This window comes from Suricata suricatta, chromosome 11 (genome assembly GCF_006229205.1).
Source record: "Suricata suricatta isolate VVHF042 chromosome 11, meerkat_22Aug2017_6uvM2_HiC, whole genome shotgun sequence".
Classification (NCBI taxonomy): Eukaryota; Metazoa; Chordata; class Mammalia; order Carnivora; family Herpestidae; genus Suricata; species Suricata suricatta.
The window spans coordinates 43,786,166-43,809,856 of NC_043710.1; the positions used below are offsets into that span (position 1 = coordinate 43,786,166).

A 23,691-nucleotide genomic window follows, 5' to 3' on the forward strand; every position below is an offset into this window, starting at 1 on the left:
CCGCCCGGGCTCCCGCAGCCTCAGCCGGGGCCAGGCGAGGAGCGGCCCGCAGCTCGCCTCTCCAGCCCGGCGTCGCCGCCTCTCACCTAGACTCAGAGGCTCGGGCCTCGCTTTCCCCCTGGCCGTCCAGCGATGGCTCCGCCGCCGCCGTCGCTCCTCACTCGTTCCTCCACCACCCCCGACCGGCTGCTGAAGAGCGGACGGGTAGTGGCACGCCCATTGGCTGCGGCCCGCACTCGCGTCAGCCTCCCCGACCCGGACCTCGCGACGTGACTGGCTGGCGCGGCGCCTCTTTTCCACGTCTTGTCCGGATTGGCCTGTCTTGTCTCTCGCGCCCCCTTACCGGGAGGATACCTCAACCCCCGCTCCCCGCCTCAGGCTCCCACCTCCTCAACCCTGTTTCCCTCAGTGCGAGCTGGGGGCTGGCACGGACGCGGGTGGGACGCGAACGACCAATGGGAGCCCCGAAAGAGGGCCGAGGGGCGGGCTCTGCGGCCGACCGGCCCAAGGAGGAAAGTTCAGCCAATGGGCGTGCGTCTCACATCACGGACTCAGCGGCGCCCCTCTGGCTGCTAGCGTTCCGAAGGGTCGGGCCCAGGGCCACGCCCGGCTGCGGGTGGCGTGGGAGGGGTACCCGCTGGAACGGTGGGAGAATGCGGCGAGGCCGGCGCCGGAGAGCGCGAGCAGCCATTGTGGCGTGCTCCCGAACCGCCGACGCGGGGTCTGTGAGCGCGCTGCTGTCGCTCGGTGGACTCCCGGAACCTCGGCGGGATGCTTTTTAGGGAGAAGAGCGTGCGCCTCGTCCAGCGCCGTGGACCAAACCAAATCACAGTGCAGAACTTACCGCTGATGAGAGAAGTTGAGTAATAGTTACCCAGGGGCATGGGAGGGGCACAAGGGAACCTACTGGGAGCTGGAAACGTTCTGTCTCTTGACGTGGGGGGCATCCGTAGTGTAAAACTGTACCATGCCATACAGTTCAGATTAGTGCATTCAAGACACTTTAATATATAATATTGTAAAGTATCTCGATTTTTTTTAAGTAAAACGATTGTGGGAGTAACTCATAGCATTGCCATAACCGTGAGACTCCCGCGGTATAAACAATCTCACTAGGATTTAGCTGGCCATCGTTCAAGCACCGTACATTCTAGGGGGAAAAATAAAAGGATTATGAGAATTTAAATATATACATTCTTTAGTGCATTATTCATTTTTTGAGAAAGAAAGAGAGACAGAGCATGAGCAAGGGAGGGACAGAGAGCGAGGGAGACACAGACTGTGAAGCAGGCTCCAGGCTCTGAGCTGTCAGGACAGAGCCCTACACGGGGCTCAAACTCAGGAACTGTGAGATCATGACCTCAGGGGAAGCCGGACGCTCAACTGACTGAGCCACCCAGGCGCCCCTGTGAGAATTTAAAATGAGTGAAAGCTCTTGGCACACTGGTTGATACTTTGGGATGAGCGAAGATGGTTCCGAGTGATTTTTCCTTGAGGATGTAGGGCTTCTTTCAGTGCCTGGCCCTGATAGTGGCGCAAAAGCACCCATTCTGCTGCACCTAGTTGGAAACTACAAATACTTACCGAGCTGCCGACTTTGTGACCCCCCACCCCCACCCCGCGCTCTGAACCCAGGAAATTTTCACTCAGATACCATGGCTTCTGCCCCAGAGGAGCTCACAGACCAGCGCCAAGGACAGCCATTTCTGCAGGAGGTCACAGAACCACAAAGCTAACACAGCGGCTTGCCCTCCGGTGGGAGGCATCCAACTAGGTGAGGCCACATGGTGTGCCTAGAAACCAGTCCAGGAGCAGAATTCGGAAGTCGCCAGGGCCAAGTGAAACACTTGTTACAAATGGAGCAGTAATGACCTTTCGAAAACAAACATAAAACCTGTGGGCCAAATTCTAGCTTGTGAATGAGCATGACCAGCACCAAAACAAAGATGATAAATGATTCATGTTTATTACTTGAGTCACTAAGTGGTTCATTTCAGATAAATGCCTTCCTTTAAAGTGCTTGTCCCTGAACTAGGCGTATAAAGTTTGGTAAGACAGTGTTTTTCCATAGAGCATAGGGTGTAATAGGAAGACCCATATAAATGGATCATTATGATATAATTCAGGGTGAGGGTATTTATATATATATATAAAGAGGATCTAACCCAGCCTAAGGAATTGAGGGGCATCTTCTCAGAAGAGTTAAGTTAACCACTGCTCAGATTTATCAGCATGTGCAATTTAGACACTATTTCTGGAGAATACTTTCATTGCAGATTTTTTAGTTTCTGTGCAAACATCTTGTTTTTGTGTGTGTGTGTGTGTGTGTGTGTGTGTGTGTATACTGTTACTTAGTTCTGAGGAAAACGTGAAGAACTTAATTGCTAAATGAGTACATTATGAATTTCAAAAATAACTGAAGGTTTGAAAGCATAAAGGCATCTCATTTGATTAGTCATTGTGTATGTAACATGCACCTCCAGCGGAGACAGCCCCACCGCAGGCCCCTGAGATAGGCTTTCTAGAAGAGGACTTAAAATTAAAACAATGGGTCACCCTCCAGGATGGTTCAAACTCATGGGGAGGGCATGTTGTACTGGCTAGTGACCATGAGTGCACCATCATTCTTAAGTAGATTAAAAGAATTCATATGTCTACAAAAAGTAATAGTCTCTACAAAAGGTAATGAAGGATTTTGCCCAGAGTCTAACCTATAAAATGTAGTAATAACCAAAGAAAGTAACCTTTCATTCAAATGCTTTCCCCAGCTTTCAGCAAGAGCCCTGAAAGTTGGGCTGCCATATATTGCAATCAGCTGCATTGTCATTTTATTCAAATATGAAATACCTGTATGTGCTTTTTAAAAAAGACTTTTTTAATGTTTATTTATTTTTGAGAGAGAGAGAGAGAGAGAACAAATAGGGGTGAGGTGGAGAGAGGGAGGGAGACACAGACTCCAAAGCAGGCTCCAGGCTCCACACTGTTAGCATAGAGCCTGACTCGGGGCTCGAACTCACAAACTGTGAGATCATGACCTGAGCTGAAGTCGGATGCTTAACCAACTGAGCCACCCAGGTGCCCTCCTGTATATGCTTACCTATAGAAACACCATTCTGTAAATGAAGGTAAATCACACCAAGCAAAAATCATTTAAACCTATTAAAAAATAGTTTACAACCTACATAGAAATACCCTGTATTACTGAGAAAATATGTAGGAAAAAACCCAGAAACACATATGCTACACATACCAGTATCTCAGATCTCTGCCTACCAGCCCAGCCAAAATGAGGATAAAAATCTCCTATATCTTTTTTTCTCTCTAAATATAGATTGACAGGGGTGCCTGGCTGGCTCTGTCGGTTGAACATGCAACTCTTGATCCCAGGGTTGTGAGTTAGAGCCCCATGGTGGATGTAGAGATTGCTTAATAAATAAATAAAGATTGACAGGATAAAAATGTTTGTAAAAATTAGTTCTTTGAATTGTGTCTCTTGTAAAATTGGTCCTGGGTACCCATTAGTATTATCCATAGCCTGCTAGTCTTTGTTTTCCTTGTCTGTCTTTTGCAGTGTTTATCACAAGGGGGGAAAATTTCTAAGATGGGATATTCCTTTCATCTTGTTCTGTCTTGAGAGCTTGGCTTTAGTCCTCCACAAGCCAGACAGTACAAGTGTTGACTTCAGTCTGGTAACCAGACCAACAGGCTGGCAACCCAAGACATAAAACGACAAGCAGCATTCTCTTTGTCCAATATTACCAGCTGCTAACGGAGTTTGTCTTAACAATAGGTCCCCGTCCTTTGTTGCCTCACTTTAGTGTTAGGAAACTCTCATCCTTATGTCATCCACTCAGTACACAGATTAGCTGGTCTATAGTCGGAAGCATCTCATCTTCACACAGGTAGCAAGAGACACCAATTTCATAAACACTGTTCTTACCCCCTGTGACAAGGAACGTCTGTATTCTTAAGCCGACTGTGGAATGAACTTACTGGATTTGGGGAGAGCTGCCTCTTTTATACTCTTTGGAGACTCCTCTTGTGTCTATGGTTAAGGGATAAAAGGCTTACTGATTTAAAACAATTTTTTTCATGTTTGTTTATTTTTGAGAGAGACACGTAGCACAAGTGGGGGAGGAGCAGAGAAAGAGAGACAGAGCATCCTAAGCAGGTACCAGGCTCCAAGCTGTCAGCACAGAGCCTGATGAGGGGCTCAAACCCACGAACTGGAAGATCATGACCCGAGCTGATGTCAGATGCTTAACCTACTGAGCCACTCAGGCTCCCCAGGCTTACTGATGTTAAGCCATGAAGAGGAATACTGTTTTTGATTCAAATAGGTATATTTTCTGAATTAAATCAGAGAAAGATGTGATTTCACTTATAAGTGGAATCTAGAAAACAAGATAAATAAATATACCCTTCAATACAGAGAACAAACTGGTGGTTACCAGAGGGGAAATGGGGGGGGGGGTGACAAAAAAGGAAAGCATAGAGAATATTATAATAGTGTGTGGTGATTGATGGTAGCTACACTTATGGTGAGCACTGAGTAACATATAGAATTGTTAAATCAAAATACCTCTAAAACTAATATAACACAACTTTGTATATCAATTATACTTCATTTTAAAAAGATACATACTTTTGAATATTTAGACTTTTATATTTAAAAGGATTTTTCAGAAAGCTCTCATCTTAAAAAATGTCCTCCTGATACCTATAGGAAGAGCAAATTAAAATAAAAAAATAAATAAGGCAAAGATAACTCTCATGTAAGTAAGTCTTATGTTTCTGAATTTATACCTAACTTATGGCTGAGATTTAAAATGAAAAGTCTGGGGCACCTGGGTGGCTGAGTCAGTTAAGTGTCTGACTTTGGCTCAGGTCATGATCTCACAGTTCTTGAGTTCAAGCCCTGCATCAGGCTCTGTGCTGACAGCTAGCTCAGAACCTGAAGCCTATCTTCGAATTCTCTCTCCTGCTCTCTCTGACCCTCCCCTGCTCATGCTGTCTCTCTCTCTCTCTCAAATATAAGTAAAAACATTTTTTTAAAAATTCTTTTAATGAAAAGTCTAAGATCTCTTTTTGATTGTCTAGGTCTAGGTATATGTTATGTAATATATTTTTCTACCTTCATATGATATTGCCAAAATTACTTTGTAAAAGAGCTCTATTTATTTAATCAGTGCTGACAGCTCAGAGCGTGGAACCTTCGTTGGATTCTGTGTCTCCTTCTCTCTCTACCCCTCCCCTCCCTCATGCTCTGTCACTGTCTCTCCCTCTCTCAAAAATAAATAAACATTAAAAAAAATTTAATAAAAAAATAAATTGCTTCATGTATGTCAAACACAGTAGTACAAAATGAAACTTGAAGAGAGCCATGTTTTCATTTTTAAGTTCTTCTGTGATTTTTTAAAATATTTGGCTGGTTTATCTACAGAAGAATAACTTAAGATTATGCTACCTTTGTTTCATTAAGCAAAGTATTATGTCTACTTAAAAGATTTTGGAAACTAGAAACTGTAAGGTTTTACTAAGTTAAATTATGGATATTCATTGAATAACTAGATCATTTTCAAATAAGGAAATATACTGAAATATTAATTGCTGAACAAAAGTTTTATACTTTTGGCTTCTTAATTTTCATATAGAGAAAAAGATATTTGAGATAGTAAACATATCTTTTAGCATCTTAAAAATGTGTACTATGAAAAAGCATAACTCTTTAAAAATTATAAATATTTATAATTATGTATTCATAAACTTACTAATCTATTGCAGGATGCTAACATATAATAGTTCACAATTGCTTGCTTCCTAATTTTCACTGGAAAATAATGGTTACTTTTGGTTACTAATGGTTAAAATTTATAATCTATATATGAAAATAAAATTACTAAAAATAACAACAAAGGGAACAAAATCCTTTGAATGCAAAGTATAGGAGGAGAATGGGATGTGTTTTTAAATAAAGAGTGTATGATGAGTGCAGGATGTGTTTTGTTAAGGAAAAAAAAGAAAGAATTTTGTCTTAAAGTAAAATGTTCCAGAATAAGAGAAAAGGAATAAGACAAAACCTAACTGGATATAGAAAATTGCAATTTTGTAGAAAATTATTACAGTTTTATAGAAAATAAATTGTATGTTTTAAGGTCAAAGCTGGCCAAAATTAAATGGATAATTCATAAGAGTTTTGTAAAATGACCTCAATAATATACTGACACAAAATGAGTTTAATTTTCTCCCCATTAAAATGACAGTTTCTTAGATTATTGGTCTGCTTTTAAAAAGAGATTATAAAAGGTTTTTCTTTTGTGTTTTCTGACAAGGAATAAAGATTCTGTTACTTATCAGAAATAATTTCCTGAGCTTCACATTGTCTTTTTCAAGTCTGATTACTTAGAAAAACTGAGTCTTCAATATCAAAGAAGCTGAGAGTTCGTTTAACTATTATATGGCTTTCTATATTTACCTTTAAAATATTTTAATTGCCACTTTAATTAGATGGATAGCTAAGCATTTTTGTTCCTGGGATACTTCTTAATGGAGTATTTTAAACCTTTAGGTGTTTTTAACAAATTTCCTCAAATCAAATTCAAAATAAAGTCTTTTGACCTTGAACTAACTTTGGAATTTCTCAAAGGGTCCCTAAATGATCTCAAAAATTTGTTGTCTACCCCTATAAAATGAGATTAAACTAATTAGCTTTTTTAAAGATATTAATTATATGGAAAACATTGTCAAATAAAAGTGATAATTAACTGTCTTTAAGTCTTCTTTGTATATGTTTCAATAATTGTTCAGAATTCCTAGGAATCTGTCAGTGTCCTTACCACCTGTATAATCAGTCATAATTTCAATTATTATTTGAAAACATTGCATGTCACAGAAATAACCAAATGTTCTTTATTAAGTGTATCATTTTTTCAATAGTGAACTTAGCAGATCTTTAACCATGGCTATTTTTTAAGTCTTTTGTCATTCATAAATCATTATTGTTTTACTCTTGATTGTTCTCTGAAAGCACTTACAGTCAACTACAAGCAAAACTACTTCTTCTCTAAAGAGATCATGAAAAGGATCCTGCCAAGTTCTCCAGGTTTCTGAGAGCTCTAAGATCACATCACTAAAGTGGATATGAATTTCTAGAATTCCTTTAAAAAAAAGTGTTTATTTTTATTTTAGAGAGCCAGAGGGAGCAAGGGAGAGGGGCATAGAGAGGGAGGGAGAGAGAGAGAGAGAAAGAGAGAGAGAATCTTAAGCAGGCTCCGAAGCAGGCTCCATGTTCAGCATGGAGCCTGATGCATGGCTTGATCCCACAACCCTGGGATCATGACCTGAGCCGAAATCAGGAGTCAGACGCTTAATCAACTGAGCCATCTAGGCTCCAGAATTTCTAGATTCTAATGAGAAACTGACTGGTTCATAAAACTGCTAACTTAAGATCAAGCAAACAGAAAGTAAATGGATGGGGATGCCTGGCTGGCTCAGTTGGTAAACCATGCAGCTCTTGATCTCAGGTATATCCCCCCACTTTGGGCATAGATTAGTAAAAATAATAATAAGTACATGGGACTGAATAAACTTACAAGGATGATTACAGTTTTATGACTTCTTGTTAAAGCATTGTTGGACCTTTAATATTTTGTTTTCCAGATTTAAGAAAACTTTTTTTCTCTTTTTCTTAAGCTATCTTTAACTTATCTCAATTTGATAGGTCTCTACCTTTGTGAACAAAAACTAAAATATCTTTTCCTCTATGATCCTTCCAAAATTTGGAGCCTCTTCATAAATATTCATGATAATATAGTTGTTTGCATAGTTTCAATGAGAATCTGTTCTCTTTATAATAGAACATGATTAGAAACATTGAATATATATATTATCAAGACTTGGACTGTAATATCATGTTTGACAATGATGAACATAGACTCAAATGTGACCAGATGGATTTAAGGAAATAAGGTTGACTTTAGGGAACCATTGCTTATAAAGCCTCTTGAAATACCAGCCCCATCCCTTGGTTACCAGATTCCCAGCCCTACAGGTGAATAAGGAAGGTTACTTCTTGGCAGGCCCAAGAACCTTAAGATATATTGGGTACCTTCAAAAGAGAGGAATTCACCCAAATCTATGTATGCTACAGGCAAAGTGTGACAGCAAATTCTTGGTTTGATATCTCAGCCTTAAATGGCTTTTAAAGGCTCAGTCTGAAAGCATTTACAGTCAACTACAAGCAAAACTACTTCATCTCTAAAGAGATCATTAATATTTGTTTTTCTTATTCCTTATTAAAAGTTTCAACAGAACAGACTTAAAAAGAACCTATGTGATAAATCATTATCCTTGCCACACTTATGTAAATAATCAGGCAAAGTTTAATGACACTAAACTTATTTTACAAACAAAATAGTTTTACTGTAATTATATTTAATAAAAATGGGATTGACTCTAGAGAGAAAATCGTGTTTCCGTAAAAATCTATATACTCTTACAATGAAGATTCTAGCCCTAGGCACATGGATGGCTCAGTCATTAAGCATCTGACTTCAGCTCAGGCCATCATGACCTCAGTTTGTGTATTCAAGCCCTGCATTGGGTGAGTTTGTGTCCTGATTTGGGTGAGCCCTGCTTCTCTCTCTCTCTCTCTCTCTCTCTCTCTCTCTCTCTCTCTCTCTCTCTCTCCTCTCTCTGTCCCTCTTGGGATTCTATCTCTATCTCTCCCTCACTCATTTGTTCCCTCTCTCTCACAAAAAAAAAAAAAAAGACTCTAGTCCTGTTTATTGTCTTTGAGGTTTAGTTATCTGACTACAAATTGGTCTGGATCCTGAATTCTAGTTTCCTCCAGTATATGGCCACAACTCTCCAAACTAACATTTACCATTTTTCTCCCACCCTTCTGATGTGAAATCACAAAGAATAAAAACTGCCCTTTTCCTCAAGACCTACAAGCTAAAGCTGGATGACCTGATACCAACTTCAGAAAATCACAACAGATCACAAATGAACAACCTTCATGTCTACTCGTGTGGGCCACTCAGAAAACCCAGTAAATGTAATGAGAGACATTCAAACTACAAACCAGGAAATTTGTCAAAGTACAACTGACATCTTCATTCTACCATATAAAGAAGCTTCTTGCTTAAATCTAGAAATATTCTCAACTGGCTGTCCTCTGGACTCAGAAACTAAGTTTTCAACCATTAATATTTGTTTTTCTTTAGTTTCTGTAAAAAATACCCCTCGGTAAATGCCAGATTGCTCATCTCGAATGGAAACTTAACCTAGATGAACAGTTACCCTCCTCTGCACCATTGTGTCCTGAAGTAAGACACAACTGTTTAAATGAACGGACCTATCCTCAAGACTAAAACTTGAGACTTAGTCACTGACTAAGTCACTGAGAAATAGAATAATCTACCATCTCAGATTCTAGACCATGAATCTTTTGGGGGAATTGTCAAAGGAGGGAAAGGAAAGAAGGCAGAATATGCCACTTTGGCATAAGAACTATTTTGAACTGAAGGCACTTAAAAAAGAGCAGATGCAAAGAAGGGCATTTTAATCTCCCCAGTTCTTCCTGAAAAGCAGGAGATAAACACTCTTGTGTGAAAATGTGCTCCCTAGACCAGGAGAAAAGGAACGTTCTTCAATGGGGAGTCAAAGCCAAGAGAATCCTGTATAAATAGACCATGTCAAAATAACACTTATCTTCCTTTAGCCACTCCATACGGTGTAGCTACTTTTCCATAATATTTTTGTTTCGCTCAACCTAGGGTAAAAGCCTGTAGGTTTGCCATTTCTGTGGTCTTTCTTTTCTTAAGAGAGCTCCCATGTCATACAAAATATCTAAGCTTATATACTTTTCTCCTGTAAATCTATCTTATATCAGTTTAATCTCAGGCCTGGCTGAAAAACCCTAAGAAAGTAGAGAAACTCTAAGAAAATTTTGCCTCCTCTACATTCTCAACTATCTCTATTGATTAAAGTGACCTGGTAGCTCACAGATGTTGGAAAGAAGAGGAACAGTAACATTTCTTGATATGCTGTCTGTTATCTTTTGCAAGAATAATTGTGAAAAGAAGAAGCCATCTTGCTGGTCAGTTTCTTTCCTCATCTAATTAGATGGTCATTTCCCCCCTTTTTTGTGGGTGGCATTGTCATTGTTCAGAACTCATTTTGGGGAGGTAGTAAATCAATAGAACCCTGAGACCTGGAAACTATTCTTTTCTTTTTCCTGTCTCCTTTTTTTCTTTTTCTTTTCTTTCTTGGAGGTTTACTCTCTTTGTACATAAATCAGGACAGAGCTGCTTTGATGCCCAGAAATGGGGCTGACTAGATGATCATCTGTAGTTGAGGATAACAGCATGTCCAAAGTGTCAGCCATAGATTCTGACTTATCTATTTCCTGCATTTGGTGGTGCTTTTTGGAACTCTGCATAAAGTCTCTAAAGATAAGTGCCAGCACATCCTTGAGCTTCTAGGGAGAGCCTGCTTCCTGCAATATCTGCAAACAAAGGCCCCAAACTGGGAGAACCTCAGGCAGCAAACCACACCTATATATAAAAATTTGTTATTAAAAACAAAGGTGTGACTCTTCAAGGAAACAGAACTTCTATTTGACGCAGTCTCTAATCTCTTATTCTCTAGAACAGAGTGCACAGATTAGTTTTCCATAAACAAAACAGGTTCATTAATGTTATACTTATTAGAGAGCCAGTTGCAGGGGGTTTTCTCACGAACTAGGCAACGTTTGGCTTGAGAAGAAGAAGGCATAGTGATTAAGAGTCCTGACACCAGAACTGAACTGGGTGTCCTAGCACCACTGCTTACTAAGTGACCCGGGGCAAACTATTTATCCTTCATGCCCCAGTTTCCCAGGGCTAAAATGGAAATAATAATAGCACCTATCTCATGGGAGTGTTATGAAGCTAAGTGAGTTAATATTTTAAAGCACTTAACACATGATAAGCCCTATCTAAATATTTCCCTTTAAAATTGTTCAGTCTTAGTGCAAAAAGAGCAAAAGACTTCCTACAACCAATAATAATGCCTATCTTCTAGTTTTCGAAGGTTTAGTAAATGCCAAACACTTTGAAGATATTATTTACAAACCTCACAACAAGGTAGGTATTACTGTCTCCATTTAACAGATAAGGAAATAGAAGTTTAGGGAATTTAATTAAATTGCCTAAGAGCATATAAGTGGTAGCAGAGTAAGGAATTCTAAAACCGTGTGTCTAATTCCAAAGCACGCACCCTTCTGTTGTGCAGCATTGTTTCCTAAACCTTCATGCCCCAGTCTCTCTCAAAATAAACATCAAAAAAAAGTTTTTGGGGGGCTCCTGGGTGACTCAATTGGTTGAGTGGCTGACTTTGGTTCAGGTCATGGTCTCACAGTTTGTGAGTTTGAGCCCTGACAGCTCAGATTCTGTGTCTGCTTCACATTCTATGTCTCCTTGCTCACACTCTGTCTCACTCTCAAAAATAAGTGTGTAAAAAAAAGGTTTTAAGTTTTTTTTTAATATCCACTTTAATTTAGAACTGGTCTTCAGAGTCACTTCGGACATATCACGAATAGGTAAGTTGAGATTATAAGAAGTTAAGTAGCTTTCCCAAGACTACATCATTATTTAGTGACTGTTAGATAACCATTGAATGCCAACCAAGCATTTGCTGATAAGGAAAGTTATGTACATTGCTTATCAGAGTGACTTTTCACATGGTAAGCTATTTTTATCATTGTTCATTTGTTCAATCATTCATTTAACAAGCATTTATTGGTATTTCTTACAAATCAAGCACCTGGGAATAAAACAATGAACAAGATAGGATTCCTTTTGAAGCGCACACTAGCTGTCCTATCTGGGAACCAGTAGATACAAGTGCAATTGAGCACTTGAAATGTGGCCAGTCCAGATTGCAATCTGCTAATATGCAATATGCTAGTTTAAAAAACACACAGGATTCTCAAGGCTTAGTACCAAAAAGTACGCTAAACTACTTCATTAATAAATTTTATATCAGTTACATGTTGAAATGATAATATGTGGGATATAATGAGTTAAAATATGAAAATCTTCTCATCTGTTTTTACTTTTTTTTTATGTGGCTAGTGGGAAAGTTAGAGTTACACGTGGGTTGTGTTATGTTTCTATTGAACAGCATCGGTCAAGATGGCAAATAAAGATAAGATACAGCACAATAAAATATAAGTGCTATGAGAACAGTCAATAGAATACTTTATGGGGGGGGGGTGCGTGGGTGGCTCAGGTGGTAAGCATCTATCTTGGCTCAGGTTCATGAGATTGATTCCTGTGTTGAACTCCATGCTGTCAGCACAGAACCTGCTTGAGATTCTCTGTCTCCCTCTCTGCCCCTCCCCCGCTCTCTCTCTCAAAATAAATAAATTTTTTTTAAAAACAAAAAGAACTTAGAGGAACAACTGCCTTCGTGACTTAAGAAAGGCTTTATGGAGCGGAGGGGGGTTCCTGGGTGGCTCAGTCGGTTAAGCATCTGACTTTGGTTCCTGTCATGATCTCACAGTCCATGAGTTCCAGCCCCACATCGGGCTCTATGCTGACAGCTCAGAGCCTAGAGCCTGCTAAGGATTCTGTATCTCCCTCTCTCTCTGCCCCTCCCCAACACATACTCTCAGTCTCAAAAATAAACATTAAAGAAATTTAAAAAAATAAATAAAGGCTTTTCAAGGAGATAATATTTGGCTTGAATTCCAAAGGGAAAGGATATTGTTAGATTAGTATTTCCCAGGCAGAAGATGAGCATGTAGGATGTCACATAAACATGAAAGAGTAACCAATAAGTTGAAATATGTTAAATAGCTTGACTTTTTGAAGTATGGAACAGAAGGTAAAGAGTGCTTGATTAGAAGTAATAGGAGATGAAGTTGGGAAAATAGATTAAAGAAAAGCCTTGCATGCCGTGCACTATTGAAATTTTTGACAAAGAGGACTGATGTTATTTTATTTGTGCTTTAGAAAGATAACTCTAGTGACCATATAGAGGTTGGCCTCAAAGTTGGAAAAAGATTTGATATGGGAGCATGGGAAATGAAAAGATTTAAGTGATCATAATTTGAGCAATGGTAATGGGAATTTGGAAGAGGCCAGGGCCACAAAATATGTCTCAGAAGTAGGGAGTGCCTGGGTGGCTCAGTCAGTTAAGCATCTGACTCATGATCTGTCTGTGAGTTCAAGCCCTACATCAGTCTCTGCACTAGCAGCTCAGAGCCTGCTTGGGATTCTTTCTCTCTCTCCCTCTCTTTCTGCCCCTCCCTTGTTTGTGTGATCTCTCTCTCTCTCTCTCTCTCTCTCTCTCTCTCTCCCTCTTTCACTCTCCCTCTCCCTCTCTCTCACTTTCTCAAAATTTAAATAAATAAACATGGGCGGGCGGCGGGGAAGATGTCTCAGAAGTAGAACTGATGAGACCTGGTAACATGTGAGGGAAGTAAAGAAAATACAGGAATCACAAGAGGCACCCATTTGTATTTGTTCATGGCTCTACAGTGGTATTTTTTTCTGTTCATTCAACAAGTACTTAATTGAAGTCTTACTTATGTGCCAGGTAATAGGTAATAGTACTTGATGGGCTCCTGGTGATAAAGTCTTAACTTTATGTGATTCTGAGTTTTTTTAATGTTTATTTTATTTTTGTGACAGAGAGAGACAGAGAATGAGCAGAGGAGGGACAGAGACACAGAATCTGAAGCCAGCTCCAGGCTCTGAGCTGTCGGTATGCAGCCTGACATGGGCCTCGAACTCACCAACCATGAGATCATGACCTGAGCTGAAGTCAGATGCTCAGCCAAATGAGTCACCCAGGTGCCCCAATGTGATTATGTTTAAAATATTTGCTAGGGATGAGAAAAGAATAAATTATTAAATTCATATATATATGTTGGCCAACTAATGAATTTTATTTCTCTAGAACTATATCTTACTCCCAGAGACTTTAAAGAGTGAAAAGTCTTGTGTTAAGGTGAGAGCAAAGATTCCTCATCTAGCCAGTTAGAGCAGAAATCTAGTCCCTGTGGGGAGAGGTCAGTGCAGACTGACAAGTATGACGTTGGATAGGAAAGGATGTGATGAAATAGGAACTCTTTCATCAAGTACTTATAAATTAGTACATTGCATTTTGAAAAGCAATTAGCAGTTTGTAATAAAATTGAAAATGGAGATTTCATAGAACTCAACCTTCCAATTTCTCTGTCCCTGAACAGTGCTTTGCAAAGCCAAGCTCAAGCACCCCAGGCACGTGTGGGAGGAAAATAGAAGAGTTTTTAATTGCATATACTTTTAATGTATTTATACAAAAAAGGAAAAGAAATTGAGCTTTACTAAAATTTAGTGTAAGAGTTGAAGCTGATGCCTTCATTCAGGGTGCATATCAGATATCATATGGATGCTAACAATTCCCAGACATAAACATCCAGGCTTATCTTCTTCCCTGAATTCTGCCTACTAAGTATCTTTACTTGGAAATATATGATTATATGGAAAAAAATTGGAAAGAATAGGAAGTTAATAAATTTGTTAATAAAATAGATGTTTCAGGGGGTGCCTGACTGACTTAGTTGACTTCAGCTCAGGTTGTGATCTTACAGTTCATGGGATCAAACCCTGTGTCAGGGTCTGTGCTCACAGTAAAGAGCCTGTTTAGGATTCTCTTTCCCTCTCTCTTTCTGCCCATCCCCTGCTCTCTTGCTCACTCACTCTGTCTCAAATAAATTTTTAAAAAACTTTTTTCAGAGAGCATTATATGGATTTTATTTAGGTTTATTAAGGTAAATGACAAAATTCAAGCAAATGTTCTCTCACTACCATGGGTACAGCACAGAAATGGGGACCAGAATGGAAGGGAAACTGAGTCAAGGTGTTGCAACCCTGACTAAGCTCAGATCCCAGAAAAGAAGAACATGAGGAGGGATTAACTGCTCATCCCCAGTGTAAATGGAAGGAAATATCCCACTTTCTACCCAGTCCTGGGAAAGAATACACACAAGTCAGGCATTTCTAAATCCAGGCTCATCTGTAGTAATAAAACAAAAATTTTGCCAGTCAAAAATTACCCTTCTCATTTATTTTTTATTTTTAATGTTCATTTATTTTTGAGAGAGACAGACAGACAGAGTGGAAGTGGGGGAGGGGCAGAGAGAGAGAGACAGAGACAGAATTTGAAGCAGGCTCCAGGCTCTGAGCGGTCAGCATAGAGCCCCTATGCAAGGTTCGAACTCATGCACCATGAGATCATAATCTGAGCCAAAGTTGGACGCTTAACCAGCTGAGCCACCCAGGCGCCCTACCCTTCCCATTTCGTTAAAGTCAAGTGATTAGACTATAATAATCACACAAAAAATTATGTGTGATAAAGTTTGAACAACAAAGAAGAAACAAATATTTGGCAACCTTAGTTTTCATTCTGGCTTACATAATAAAACGCTCAGCATTTTTTTTTTGTTTGTTTGACTCATTAACACATTATAGTTTTCAATACAGGGTTTGGTGAGCTGGTGAGTGGTAAAGTCAACCTTTCCATTACAATAGTTACTAAAATTTATTGACAACCAGGTTAGAGTCATGTTAGCCAGATGAATTTGAAGTTCAAGGTGAAGTCTTGGAAGTTAGTTGTATTATGAGGGAGAAAATCGTGTTCTTTTCCTTCAGGTTTCAGTAAAAAACCTGGTGGAAGCTAGATTTTAGAGTAATTGTTTAACGGTATTGTACCTTAATGTTTTCAGAATATAGGCACAGCTTTTGCTTAATAAAAACATCAAAAGGCCTAAGGAAATCTTACTTCTGTTTTTTTTTAAGTTTATTTCCTTATTTTGAGACAGGGAGAAAGAGAGAAAGCGGGAGAGCACACACACAAGCAGGGGAGGGGCAGAGAGAAGGAGAGACAGAATCCCAAGCAGGCTCCATGATATCAGGGCAGAGCCCAAGGCAGGCTTGACTCATTGTGAGATGACCTGAGCTGAGATCAAGAGTTAGATGCTCAACCCCCTGTACCACCCAGACATCCCAGGAATTTTGCTTTCGAAACTAGTATTCATAATATTCAAGAAAGTAACGGGGATGCTAAGGTATCAGAAGTAGGTTTAGTTGTATAAAGTGAGCATGCTATTACTGGAGGTACTGCTGGGACAGCTGTGCCAGGAGGCCTAGGGTGGACTGCAACAACAACGTGGATAAAGGCGTGAGGGCGGGAAGGAGTTAAGAGAGCGAATCCCCCAGATTGCAGGGTCTGAATTTGAGATTTGCTAGTCCAGAAAGTATTCTTTAGATCTTGAGAGGAGCACATTCTCAGTGAGACATTTGTAACTAGATTTTCTGAGGTTGACGCAATTGGCCAGGATGCCAGCTGATTGATTTTTAATTAGGGGCTATATATTTCTTATGACAGTATACTCATTTGACCTCTTCAACCCTTTCCTTTTCCCAGGACCAACAATCCAAAAGCTGTTAGGTAAACAGAGAATTTATACCCAGACCAGAGGCATGTATCAGTGTGTTCAGGCCTGGAGGAATATTCCTGACTGTCAGAAGAACATTTTTCTTATATCAGACACTCTGTCAGATTTTGCTTTTCGGAACCTAATTATACTTTTGGACTAATTTTAGATATACTAAAAAGTTGCATGGTTAGTATTAAGGGTTGGTTACCTTTATCCAGTGAGTACCCCCTAATGTTAACATCTTATATAATCACGGTACATTTGCCAAAACTAAGAAATTCACATTAGTATAATGCTGTTAACCATGGACTTTATTCCCATCTTACCAGTTTTTCCATTAATGTCATTTTTCTATTCTATTCTATATTTTCAAGGGTCCAATCCAGGATCCCACACTGAATTTAGTTACCAAATGTGCTTATCCTCTCCAATCTTGGACAGTTTCTCAGTCTCTCCCTGTCCTTCATGACACTGACATTTTTGAGGAGTATGGGTCAGATACTTAATAGAATGTCCTTCAGTTTGGTTGTTCTTATGATTACACCAGATTATTAAGTTTGGAGGAAGCTTACCACAAAGGTGAAATGCCTTTCCTTCCCATCATATTGGGAGGTATATAATACCAATGTGATTTATCACTAATGATGTTAACCTCACCCACTTGGTTAAGAAGGTACTTGCCAGTTTTCTCCACTTGAAGTTACTGTTTTTCTTTCCTATATTCTGAGCTTTAGAAGCAAGTCACCAAGTCTAGCCCACATCCAAGGAAAAGGAGATTCAGCTCTACTTCCTGGAGAGAGGAGTATCTACAAATATTGTTCTGAATTCTTCTATAAGGAAAATTTGTTTCTTCTCTGGCACTTAACCTACCTACCTATTTATTCAATTGTTGATATCAGTATGAACTCATAGATAGTTATTCTTTGGATTATAATAGAATATTATTACTTTGTGTTTCAAATTGTTCCAACTTTGGACAAATTCTTCCAGATTTAAGAGTTCTTTCGGGTTACTTGCTATATCCTTTTATTGGAGAACTTTCTTTAGAAACCAAGATTTGGGAGCTGGATGTGCTCATTGCTACTGAGTTGCCACTGCTTCCAGGTCTACTCAATGAACAGAACTAACAATTAAGTGCATGTGTGTGTACACACACATGTGCACGTGTATGTACACACACACACACACACACACACAGATACATTAACCTGTATAAACACATAATTATATTTGTTTCTGTATCTACCTGAATATATATTAAAATAAACATGAGTTCATATAGACATCTCCAATTGTAACACAGCACTACAGGATTCAGTCTAGCCTTCTCTCCGTGATTAATTTTTAACTTCTTTCTCTGAAGTGAGAAATCTGGCTCCCATTGTCTTTATTTCCTCCTAGGAGACAAATAAGGCAGTTTCAGAAATATTGACCATTGCCAACTAAAATATAGTGTTTATATCTGTCCTTTTTATCTTTAGCCTTAAAGTATCCAGTCCAAATATGGTTTTCCAAAGTTTCTTAGGTCAGCTTCTGTTTTCCCCACTTCCTTCTGTGAGGTTATGTCATACTTGTAATATAATCAGATTCATTTGTCGCTGCATTCTATCCTGAGATCCTTGGATATCCTGTTGACTCTTTTTTTATTTGCACGTAAAAAAGTTCAGTATTTGCGATGTATAATTTTGCGTGTTTGACAAACGCATAGTCAAAGGTCTACAACCCCAATATCATATAAGATAGTTCCATCATCCCAGAAACTTCCTTGTGCACCCTCTTTGCAGTCTGAACTACTTTAAAATACTAGTTTCCTCTATTGATCCATTCACTTAAAGGACACAACTGTCCTTACAGCCCTAGAGACATTTTGCTAGCTTCTCACACTTGCTGAGTTGATAAGGTTAGGGTTCAGAGGGCAGCATTCTTTCTGGTCTCTGAAAATTTGGAAAGCTCCTCACTGATGCTCACTCTGGCCATGTATTAACTAAATAGCTTATAAACTGTAATGACCAAAAACTTGCTTCTAAGAGACTCATTTTGGACTGTTCCATCTCTCCTGTAATATGAGTACGATATAAAAAACCTTATTGGGGGTTAAGCGTCCGGCTTTGACTCAGGTCAGATCTCACGTTCGTGGGTTCGAGCCCGCGTCAGGCTCTGTGCTGACAGCTCAGAGCCTGGAGCCTGCTTCTGGTTCTGTGTCTCCTTCTCTCTCTGCGCCTCCCCCTCTCATGCTCTGTCTCTCTCTGTATCAAAAATAAATAAAACATTTAAAAAATTTTTTTAAAAAACCTTATTGGAAAGCAATGATACGTATTTATTACTTACAGTTGGTGAGGACTTTGTATTTATGTAATGAGCAACTCCCAGAGCAGTCTATAAGGGTGCCGCTTGTTCGACATCAGAATTCTGCCTTCAAATTTCAAAAATGTTTCACTCAGTTTAGATGTCTACCTATAGGTACTCCATACCATTTGGAGCCAGCATCAGACCCTTTTAGACTTCTGAGAGTATAGTGAAAGCTATGGATCTCTTCCCCAGACAAATTCATGAACATGTATCCACTCAAAATGCTGTATATGATTGGAAAACTTTCATGAACCTCTTCCCCGAACCTGAAGATAGGAGACCCACTAAGGGTCCATGGATTCCAGGTTAATAATCTAGATCTGAAAACTAACAAGGCAAATTGTTGAACATAGCAAAAGATTTGTTGATAATAAATGAGTATATTCTACTACAGAGTTAAATGTACAAATGTACATTGTGATGGCTAATTTTATATGTCACCTTGGCTAGGCTATAATGCATAGTTGTTGGGCAAATCACTAGTCTAGATGTTCTGTAAGGGTATTTTTTAGAGGTGATTAATATTTAGTTCAGTGGACTTTGGATAAACCAGCTTACCATTGGGGAGCCTGCGTGGCTCAGTCAGTTAAGCATCCGACTCTTGGTTTCAGCTCAGGTTATGATCACATGGTTCATAGGATCAAGCCCAGCATCCGTCTCTGTGCTGATGGTGTGAAACCTGCTTGGGATTCTATCTCTCCCTCTCTCTCTCTCTGCCCCTCCCCAGCTTGCACTTTCTCTCTCTCTCTCTCAAAATAAATAAACTTAAAAAAAAACAGATTACCTTTTATAATGTGAATGTGCCTCATCTAATCAGTTCAGGTCTTAAGAGCAGACTGAGGTTTCCTAATGAAGAAGAAATTCTCCTCAAGGCTGTTAACATAGGAACCCTTCCTGAATTCCTAACTTACTACCCTATAGAATTCTCAAGACTGCAACTCAACTCTTACTTGAATTTCCAGTCTGCTAGCCTTCCCTACAGATTTCAGACTTGCCAGCCTACACTCACTCTCAATTTTATTAGACAGTTCCTTAAAGACACACACACAACAGACAGATGTAAAACTCCAATGGGTTCTGTTCTCTGGAGAATCCTGGCTAATACATACATCAAACTATAACAAATACACAGTGAATTTCCACAGAAATATCCAGTTCCCTTCTCACTAATGGAAATGGTAAAACCTCTTACTTCGTGTTTAGCTACATGTTGCTTCTCTTTTGATCCAGTTATGATTCCTCTTGTCTTTGCAACTCCTATAGATTTTCTAGGCTATGTCTTATGCTGTTCTTATTCTGTCATTTTGCACTTGGATGTCCCATTGCTGCTATAACAAATAATGACAAACTTAGTGGCTTTAATGATTGATAAACATAAATTTATTATTTTACAGTTCTTGAGGTTGAGTCAAATTGGGTGTCAGCAGGTATATCTCCCAGGGGGAGGATCCATTTCCTTGCCTTTTCTGGTTTTGAGAGGCCACTTGCTTTCATTGGCTAATGGTTCCATCAAATCACTTCAACTTCTGCCTCTATTACCACATTCCTTATTCTGACTCTGACCCTTTCTACCTCCCTTTCATAAGAACCTTTGTGATTACATTGAGCCTTCCAGGAGAATCCAAAATAATCTCCCCATATAATGACCATCTAACTTAATCATATCCAAAGGGAAAACACACACACACACACACACACACACACACACACACACACACAGAAAACCTTTTTGCATGTAAGATTCACAGATTCCAAGGATTAGGAAATGGATTTTTGGGGGGATTAGTTAAAGCCCATAGATATCTTTTTTATTCCTAATTTATTATGTGTTTTATGTAGTCCTCATTTTTATTCATAAAGTTATTGACAAAGTTCACTTTATTTTTATTTTATTTTATTTTATTATTTTTTAATAGTTTATTGTCAAATTGGTTTCCATACAACACCCAGTGCTCTTCCCCATAAGTGCCCTCCTCCATCACCACCACCCCTTTTCCCCCTTCCCCCTTCCCCCTCAACCCTCAGATCATTTTCAGCATTCAATAGTCTCTCAAGTTTTGTATCCCTCTCTCTCCCCAACTCTCTTTCCCTCTTCCCCTCCCCCTGGTCCTCCATTAGGTTTCTCCTGTTTTCCTGTTAGACCTATGAGTGCAAACATATGGTTTCTGTCCTTCTCTGCCTGACTTATTTCACTTAGCATGACACCCTCAAGGTCCATCCACTTTCCTATAAATGGCCAAATTTCATTCTTTCTCATTGCCGTGTAATACTCCATTGTATATATACCACATCTTCTTGATCCACTCATCAGGTGATGGACATTTAGGCTTTTTCCATGATTTGGCTATTGTTGACATTGCTGCTGTGAAGATTGGGGCACATGTGCTCCTATGCATCAGCATTTCTGTATCCCTTGGGTAAATCCCCAGCAATGCTATTGCTGGGTCATAAGGGAGTTCTATGGATAATTTTTTGAGGAACTTCCCCACTGTTTTCCAGAGTGGCTGCACCAGTTTACATTCCCACCAACAGTGTAGGAGGGTGCCCGTCTCTCCACACCCTCTTTTGTGTTTCCCTGATGATGAGTGATGTTGAAGATTGTTTCAAGTGCCTGTAGGCCATTTGGATGTTCTCTTTGGAGAAGTGTCTGTTTGTGTCTTCTGCCCATTTCTTTGGGTGTGGAGTTTGGTGAGTTCCTTGTAGATTTTGGATACTAGCCCTTTATCTGATATGTCATTTGCAACTATCTTTTCCCATTCGGTCGGTTGCCTATTAGTTTTCTTTATTGTTTCCTTTGCAGTGCAGAAGCTTTTTTTCTTGATGAAGTCCCAAGAGTTTAGTTTTGCTTTCATTTCCCTTGCCGACTAAGTTCACTTTAAAGACTTTGATTAGTTTATTTTTCATAAGTTTATTCTTCTAATTCTCTGCAAAAGTATTTTTTGCCTGTCAAACCCCAATTGTTTTCTATTTTTCTGATTGCATAACTCTGAAACATTTCTCTGAATATATCTTTGACCTTTTACTTCTCTCTGTTTTGTCCTTTGTTCTATTTTGTTCTTTGTATGTCAAAGAAAGAACAGTTTAACAATCATTTTGGTAAGAAAAATAAATTATTGATTAGTATTCTAACAGAAAATCAATTTCTTCTCACTAGATAATGGTGTATGGATAGGTAGTGTGTATATTCAACTGATATTCTCCCCTTCATCCTTACCCATAGAACGCTGAGTTTGGTTTGGAGGGCAATGTGCCAAGCCCCAGAGAATGAGATGAATTCTGACTCACTAGGACCAAGCATTTTCAACTTCAGCATTTTTAAAATGTTTTTTATTTGTTTTTGAGACAGAGACAGAGCATGAGCAGGGAGGGGCAGAGAGAAAGGGAGACCAGAATCAGAAGCAGGTTCCAGGCTCTGAGCTATCAGCACAGAGCCCGACACAGGACTCAAACCCACGAACATGAGATCATGACCTGAGCCGAAGTCGGAGGCTTAACTGACTGAGCCACCCAGATGCCCCTCAACTTCAGCATTTTGATGTTTTGGGCCAGGTACCTGTTTGTTGTTGGAGGTTGTTCTGTGACTCGTAGAATGGCTAGCAACATCCCTGATCTCTATTCACTAGATGCCAGTAACATCTCTCACAAGTTCCAGCAGCCAAAAATTTTCTAGAGATTGCCAGAAGGCAAAAATCACCTTCAGTTGAGAATCACTGTCTTAGACCAATAATAACAATCCAGTTCTTCTTTATTAGGGACCTATTTAGGGAAGGCACATGATTTACTTCTGGCAAAATGGAAGGAGAAGTCTGTTTAAGGGTTGTGCAAAGAAGAAACATTCTGAGGAAGATTTTTCTTTATGGAAAACAGAGAGAGCTAAAAAGATGACAAGGTCCTCAGAGTCCTTTTCCTTTCCTTGCTGCCTGGGATGCTGGTGTGTATGGACTTGACTTTGGAGCTGTGGAAGCCATCTTGTGATTTTGAGAACAGCAGAAGAGAAAGATGGGAAGAGTCTGCATCCTTGGTGAAATAAACTGTGGAGCCAACTTTGGAACTGACTACCTCTAGATACTAGATAGAATGTATTTGTTTTGTGCCAGTCCCACTGACTGTCAATAATTTTGTGGTTGGATGGGCCCTTGTGTTTTTTATTATGATTGCAAAATGGCTTTTGGCAATAATCATCAAGGAACTTTGTAAAAATGAAGGCTTATCACTTATAGGACCTGGAGGTTACATAGCACATACAGCACCACACAAGATTGTAGGTGAGAGAATGAGTGCACACTGGCCTGGCTTTCTGCTTTATTGGGGTTGGGAGTGGGGATCTAGGGTTTCATGGGCTCACTATTAAATGGTGAATTTAAAACATAAAAGCAGGAATTTAAACCTGCAACATACCCAAATGGTGAAAGTTTAGAGGAATGGGGGAATGTTTAAGAAGAAACTTCTATAACTGTTTAAAATACTATGCATGTTAGGTACTAAGGAACAGGATAAACACTTTCACAATATTTTGCACCTCAAGAAAATTTACTAAGAATATTAATTTAATAAAGCAAGAGCTTGAACACCATATAAAAGGCGCATAGGAGACAGAAAAGGAGATTGCAGAGTTAAGAAAACAATTCAAGGACCAAAATAACACCAACTTTCACCTAACAAGTTAATATAAAATAGCAAGAAACAACAGACACAACTGAAATGAGATTTCTAACACAACAGAAAGCCTAATTAATCAGTACAATGGCAGAGAAAAAGAAAACAAATGTTAAAGCATTGTAGAAGAACTTGTCCAGCATAGGGCTAATTAAATCCCTAAAAGAGTGAGCCTAAAATGTGCAGCAGGGAAAAAAAGTATTAAAAGAAAC

At 39.3% G+C, this 23,691-nt stretch overlaps 1 protein-coding gene and 1 long non-coding RNA gene across 6 annotated transcripts in view; one reads left to right on the plus strand and one right to left on the minus strand.

The window, feature by feature from the left end:
- Positions 1–337, minus strand: part of FAR1 (fatty acyl-CoA reductase 1) — a 78,152-nt gene extending 77,815 nt beyond the window's left edge. For all 5 annotated transcript variants that reach the window (XM_029956646.1, XM_029956645.1, XM_029956648.1 and 2 more), the window contains exon 1: positions 87–337. The gene's annotated coding sequence lies outside the window, so the exon portion shown is untranslated. The remainder of the gene's footprint in view (positions 1–86) is intronic.
- A 254-nt stretch (positions 338–591) lies between these two features.
- Positions 592–23,691, plus strand: part of LOC115271654 — a 68,805-nt gene continuing 45,705 nt past the window's right edge. The window contains exons 1-2 of the long non-coding RNA XR_003900040.1: positions 592–858; positions 11,546–11,584. This is a non-coding gene — a long non-coding RNA (uncharacterized LOC115271654). The remainder of the gene's footprint in view (positions 859–11,545; positions 11,585–23,691) is intronic.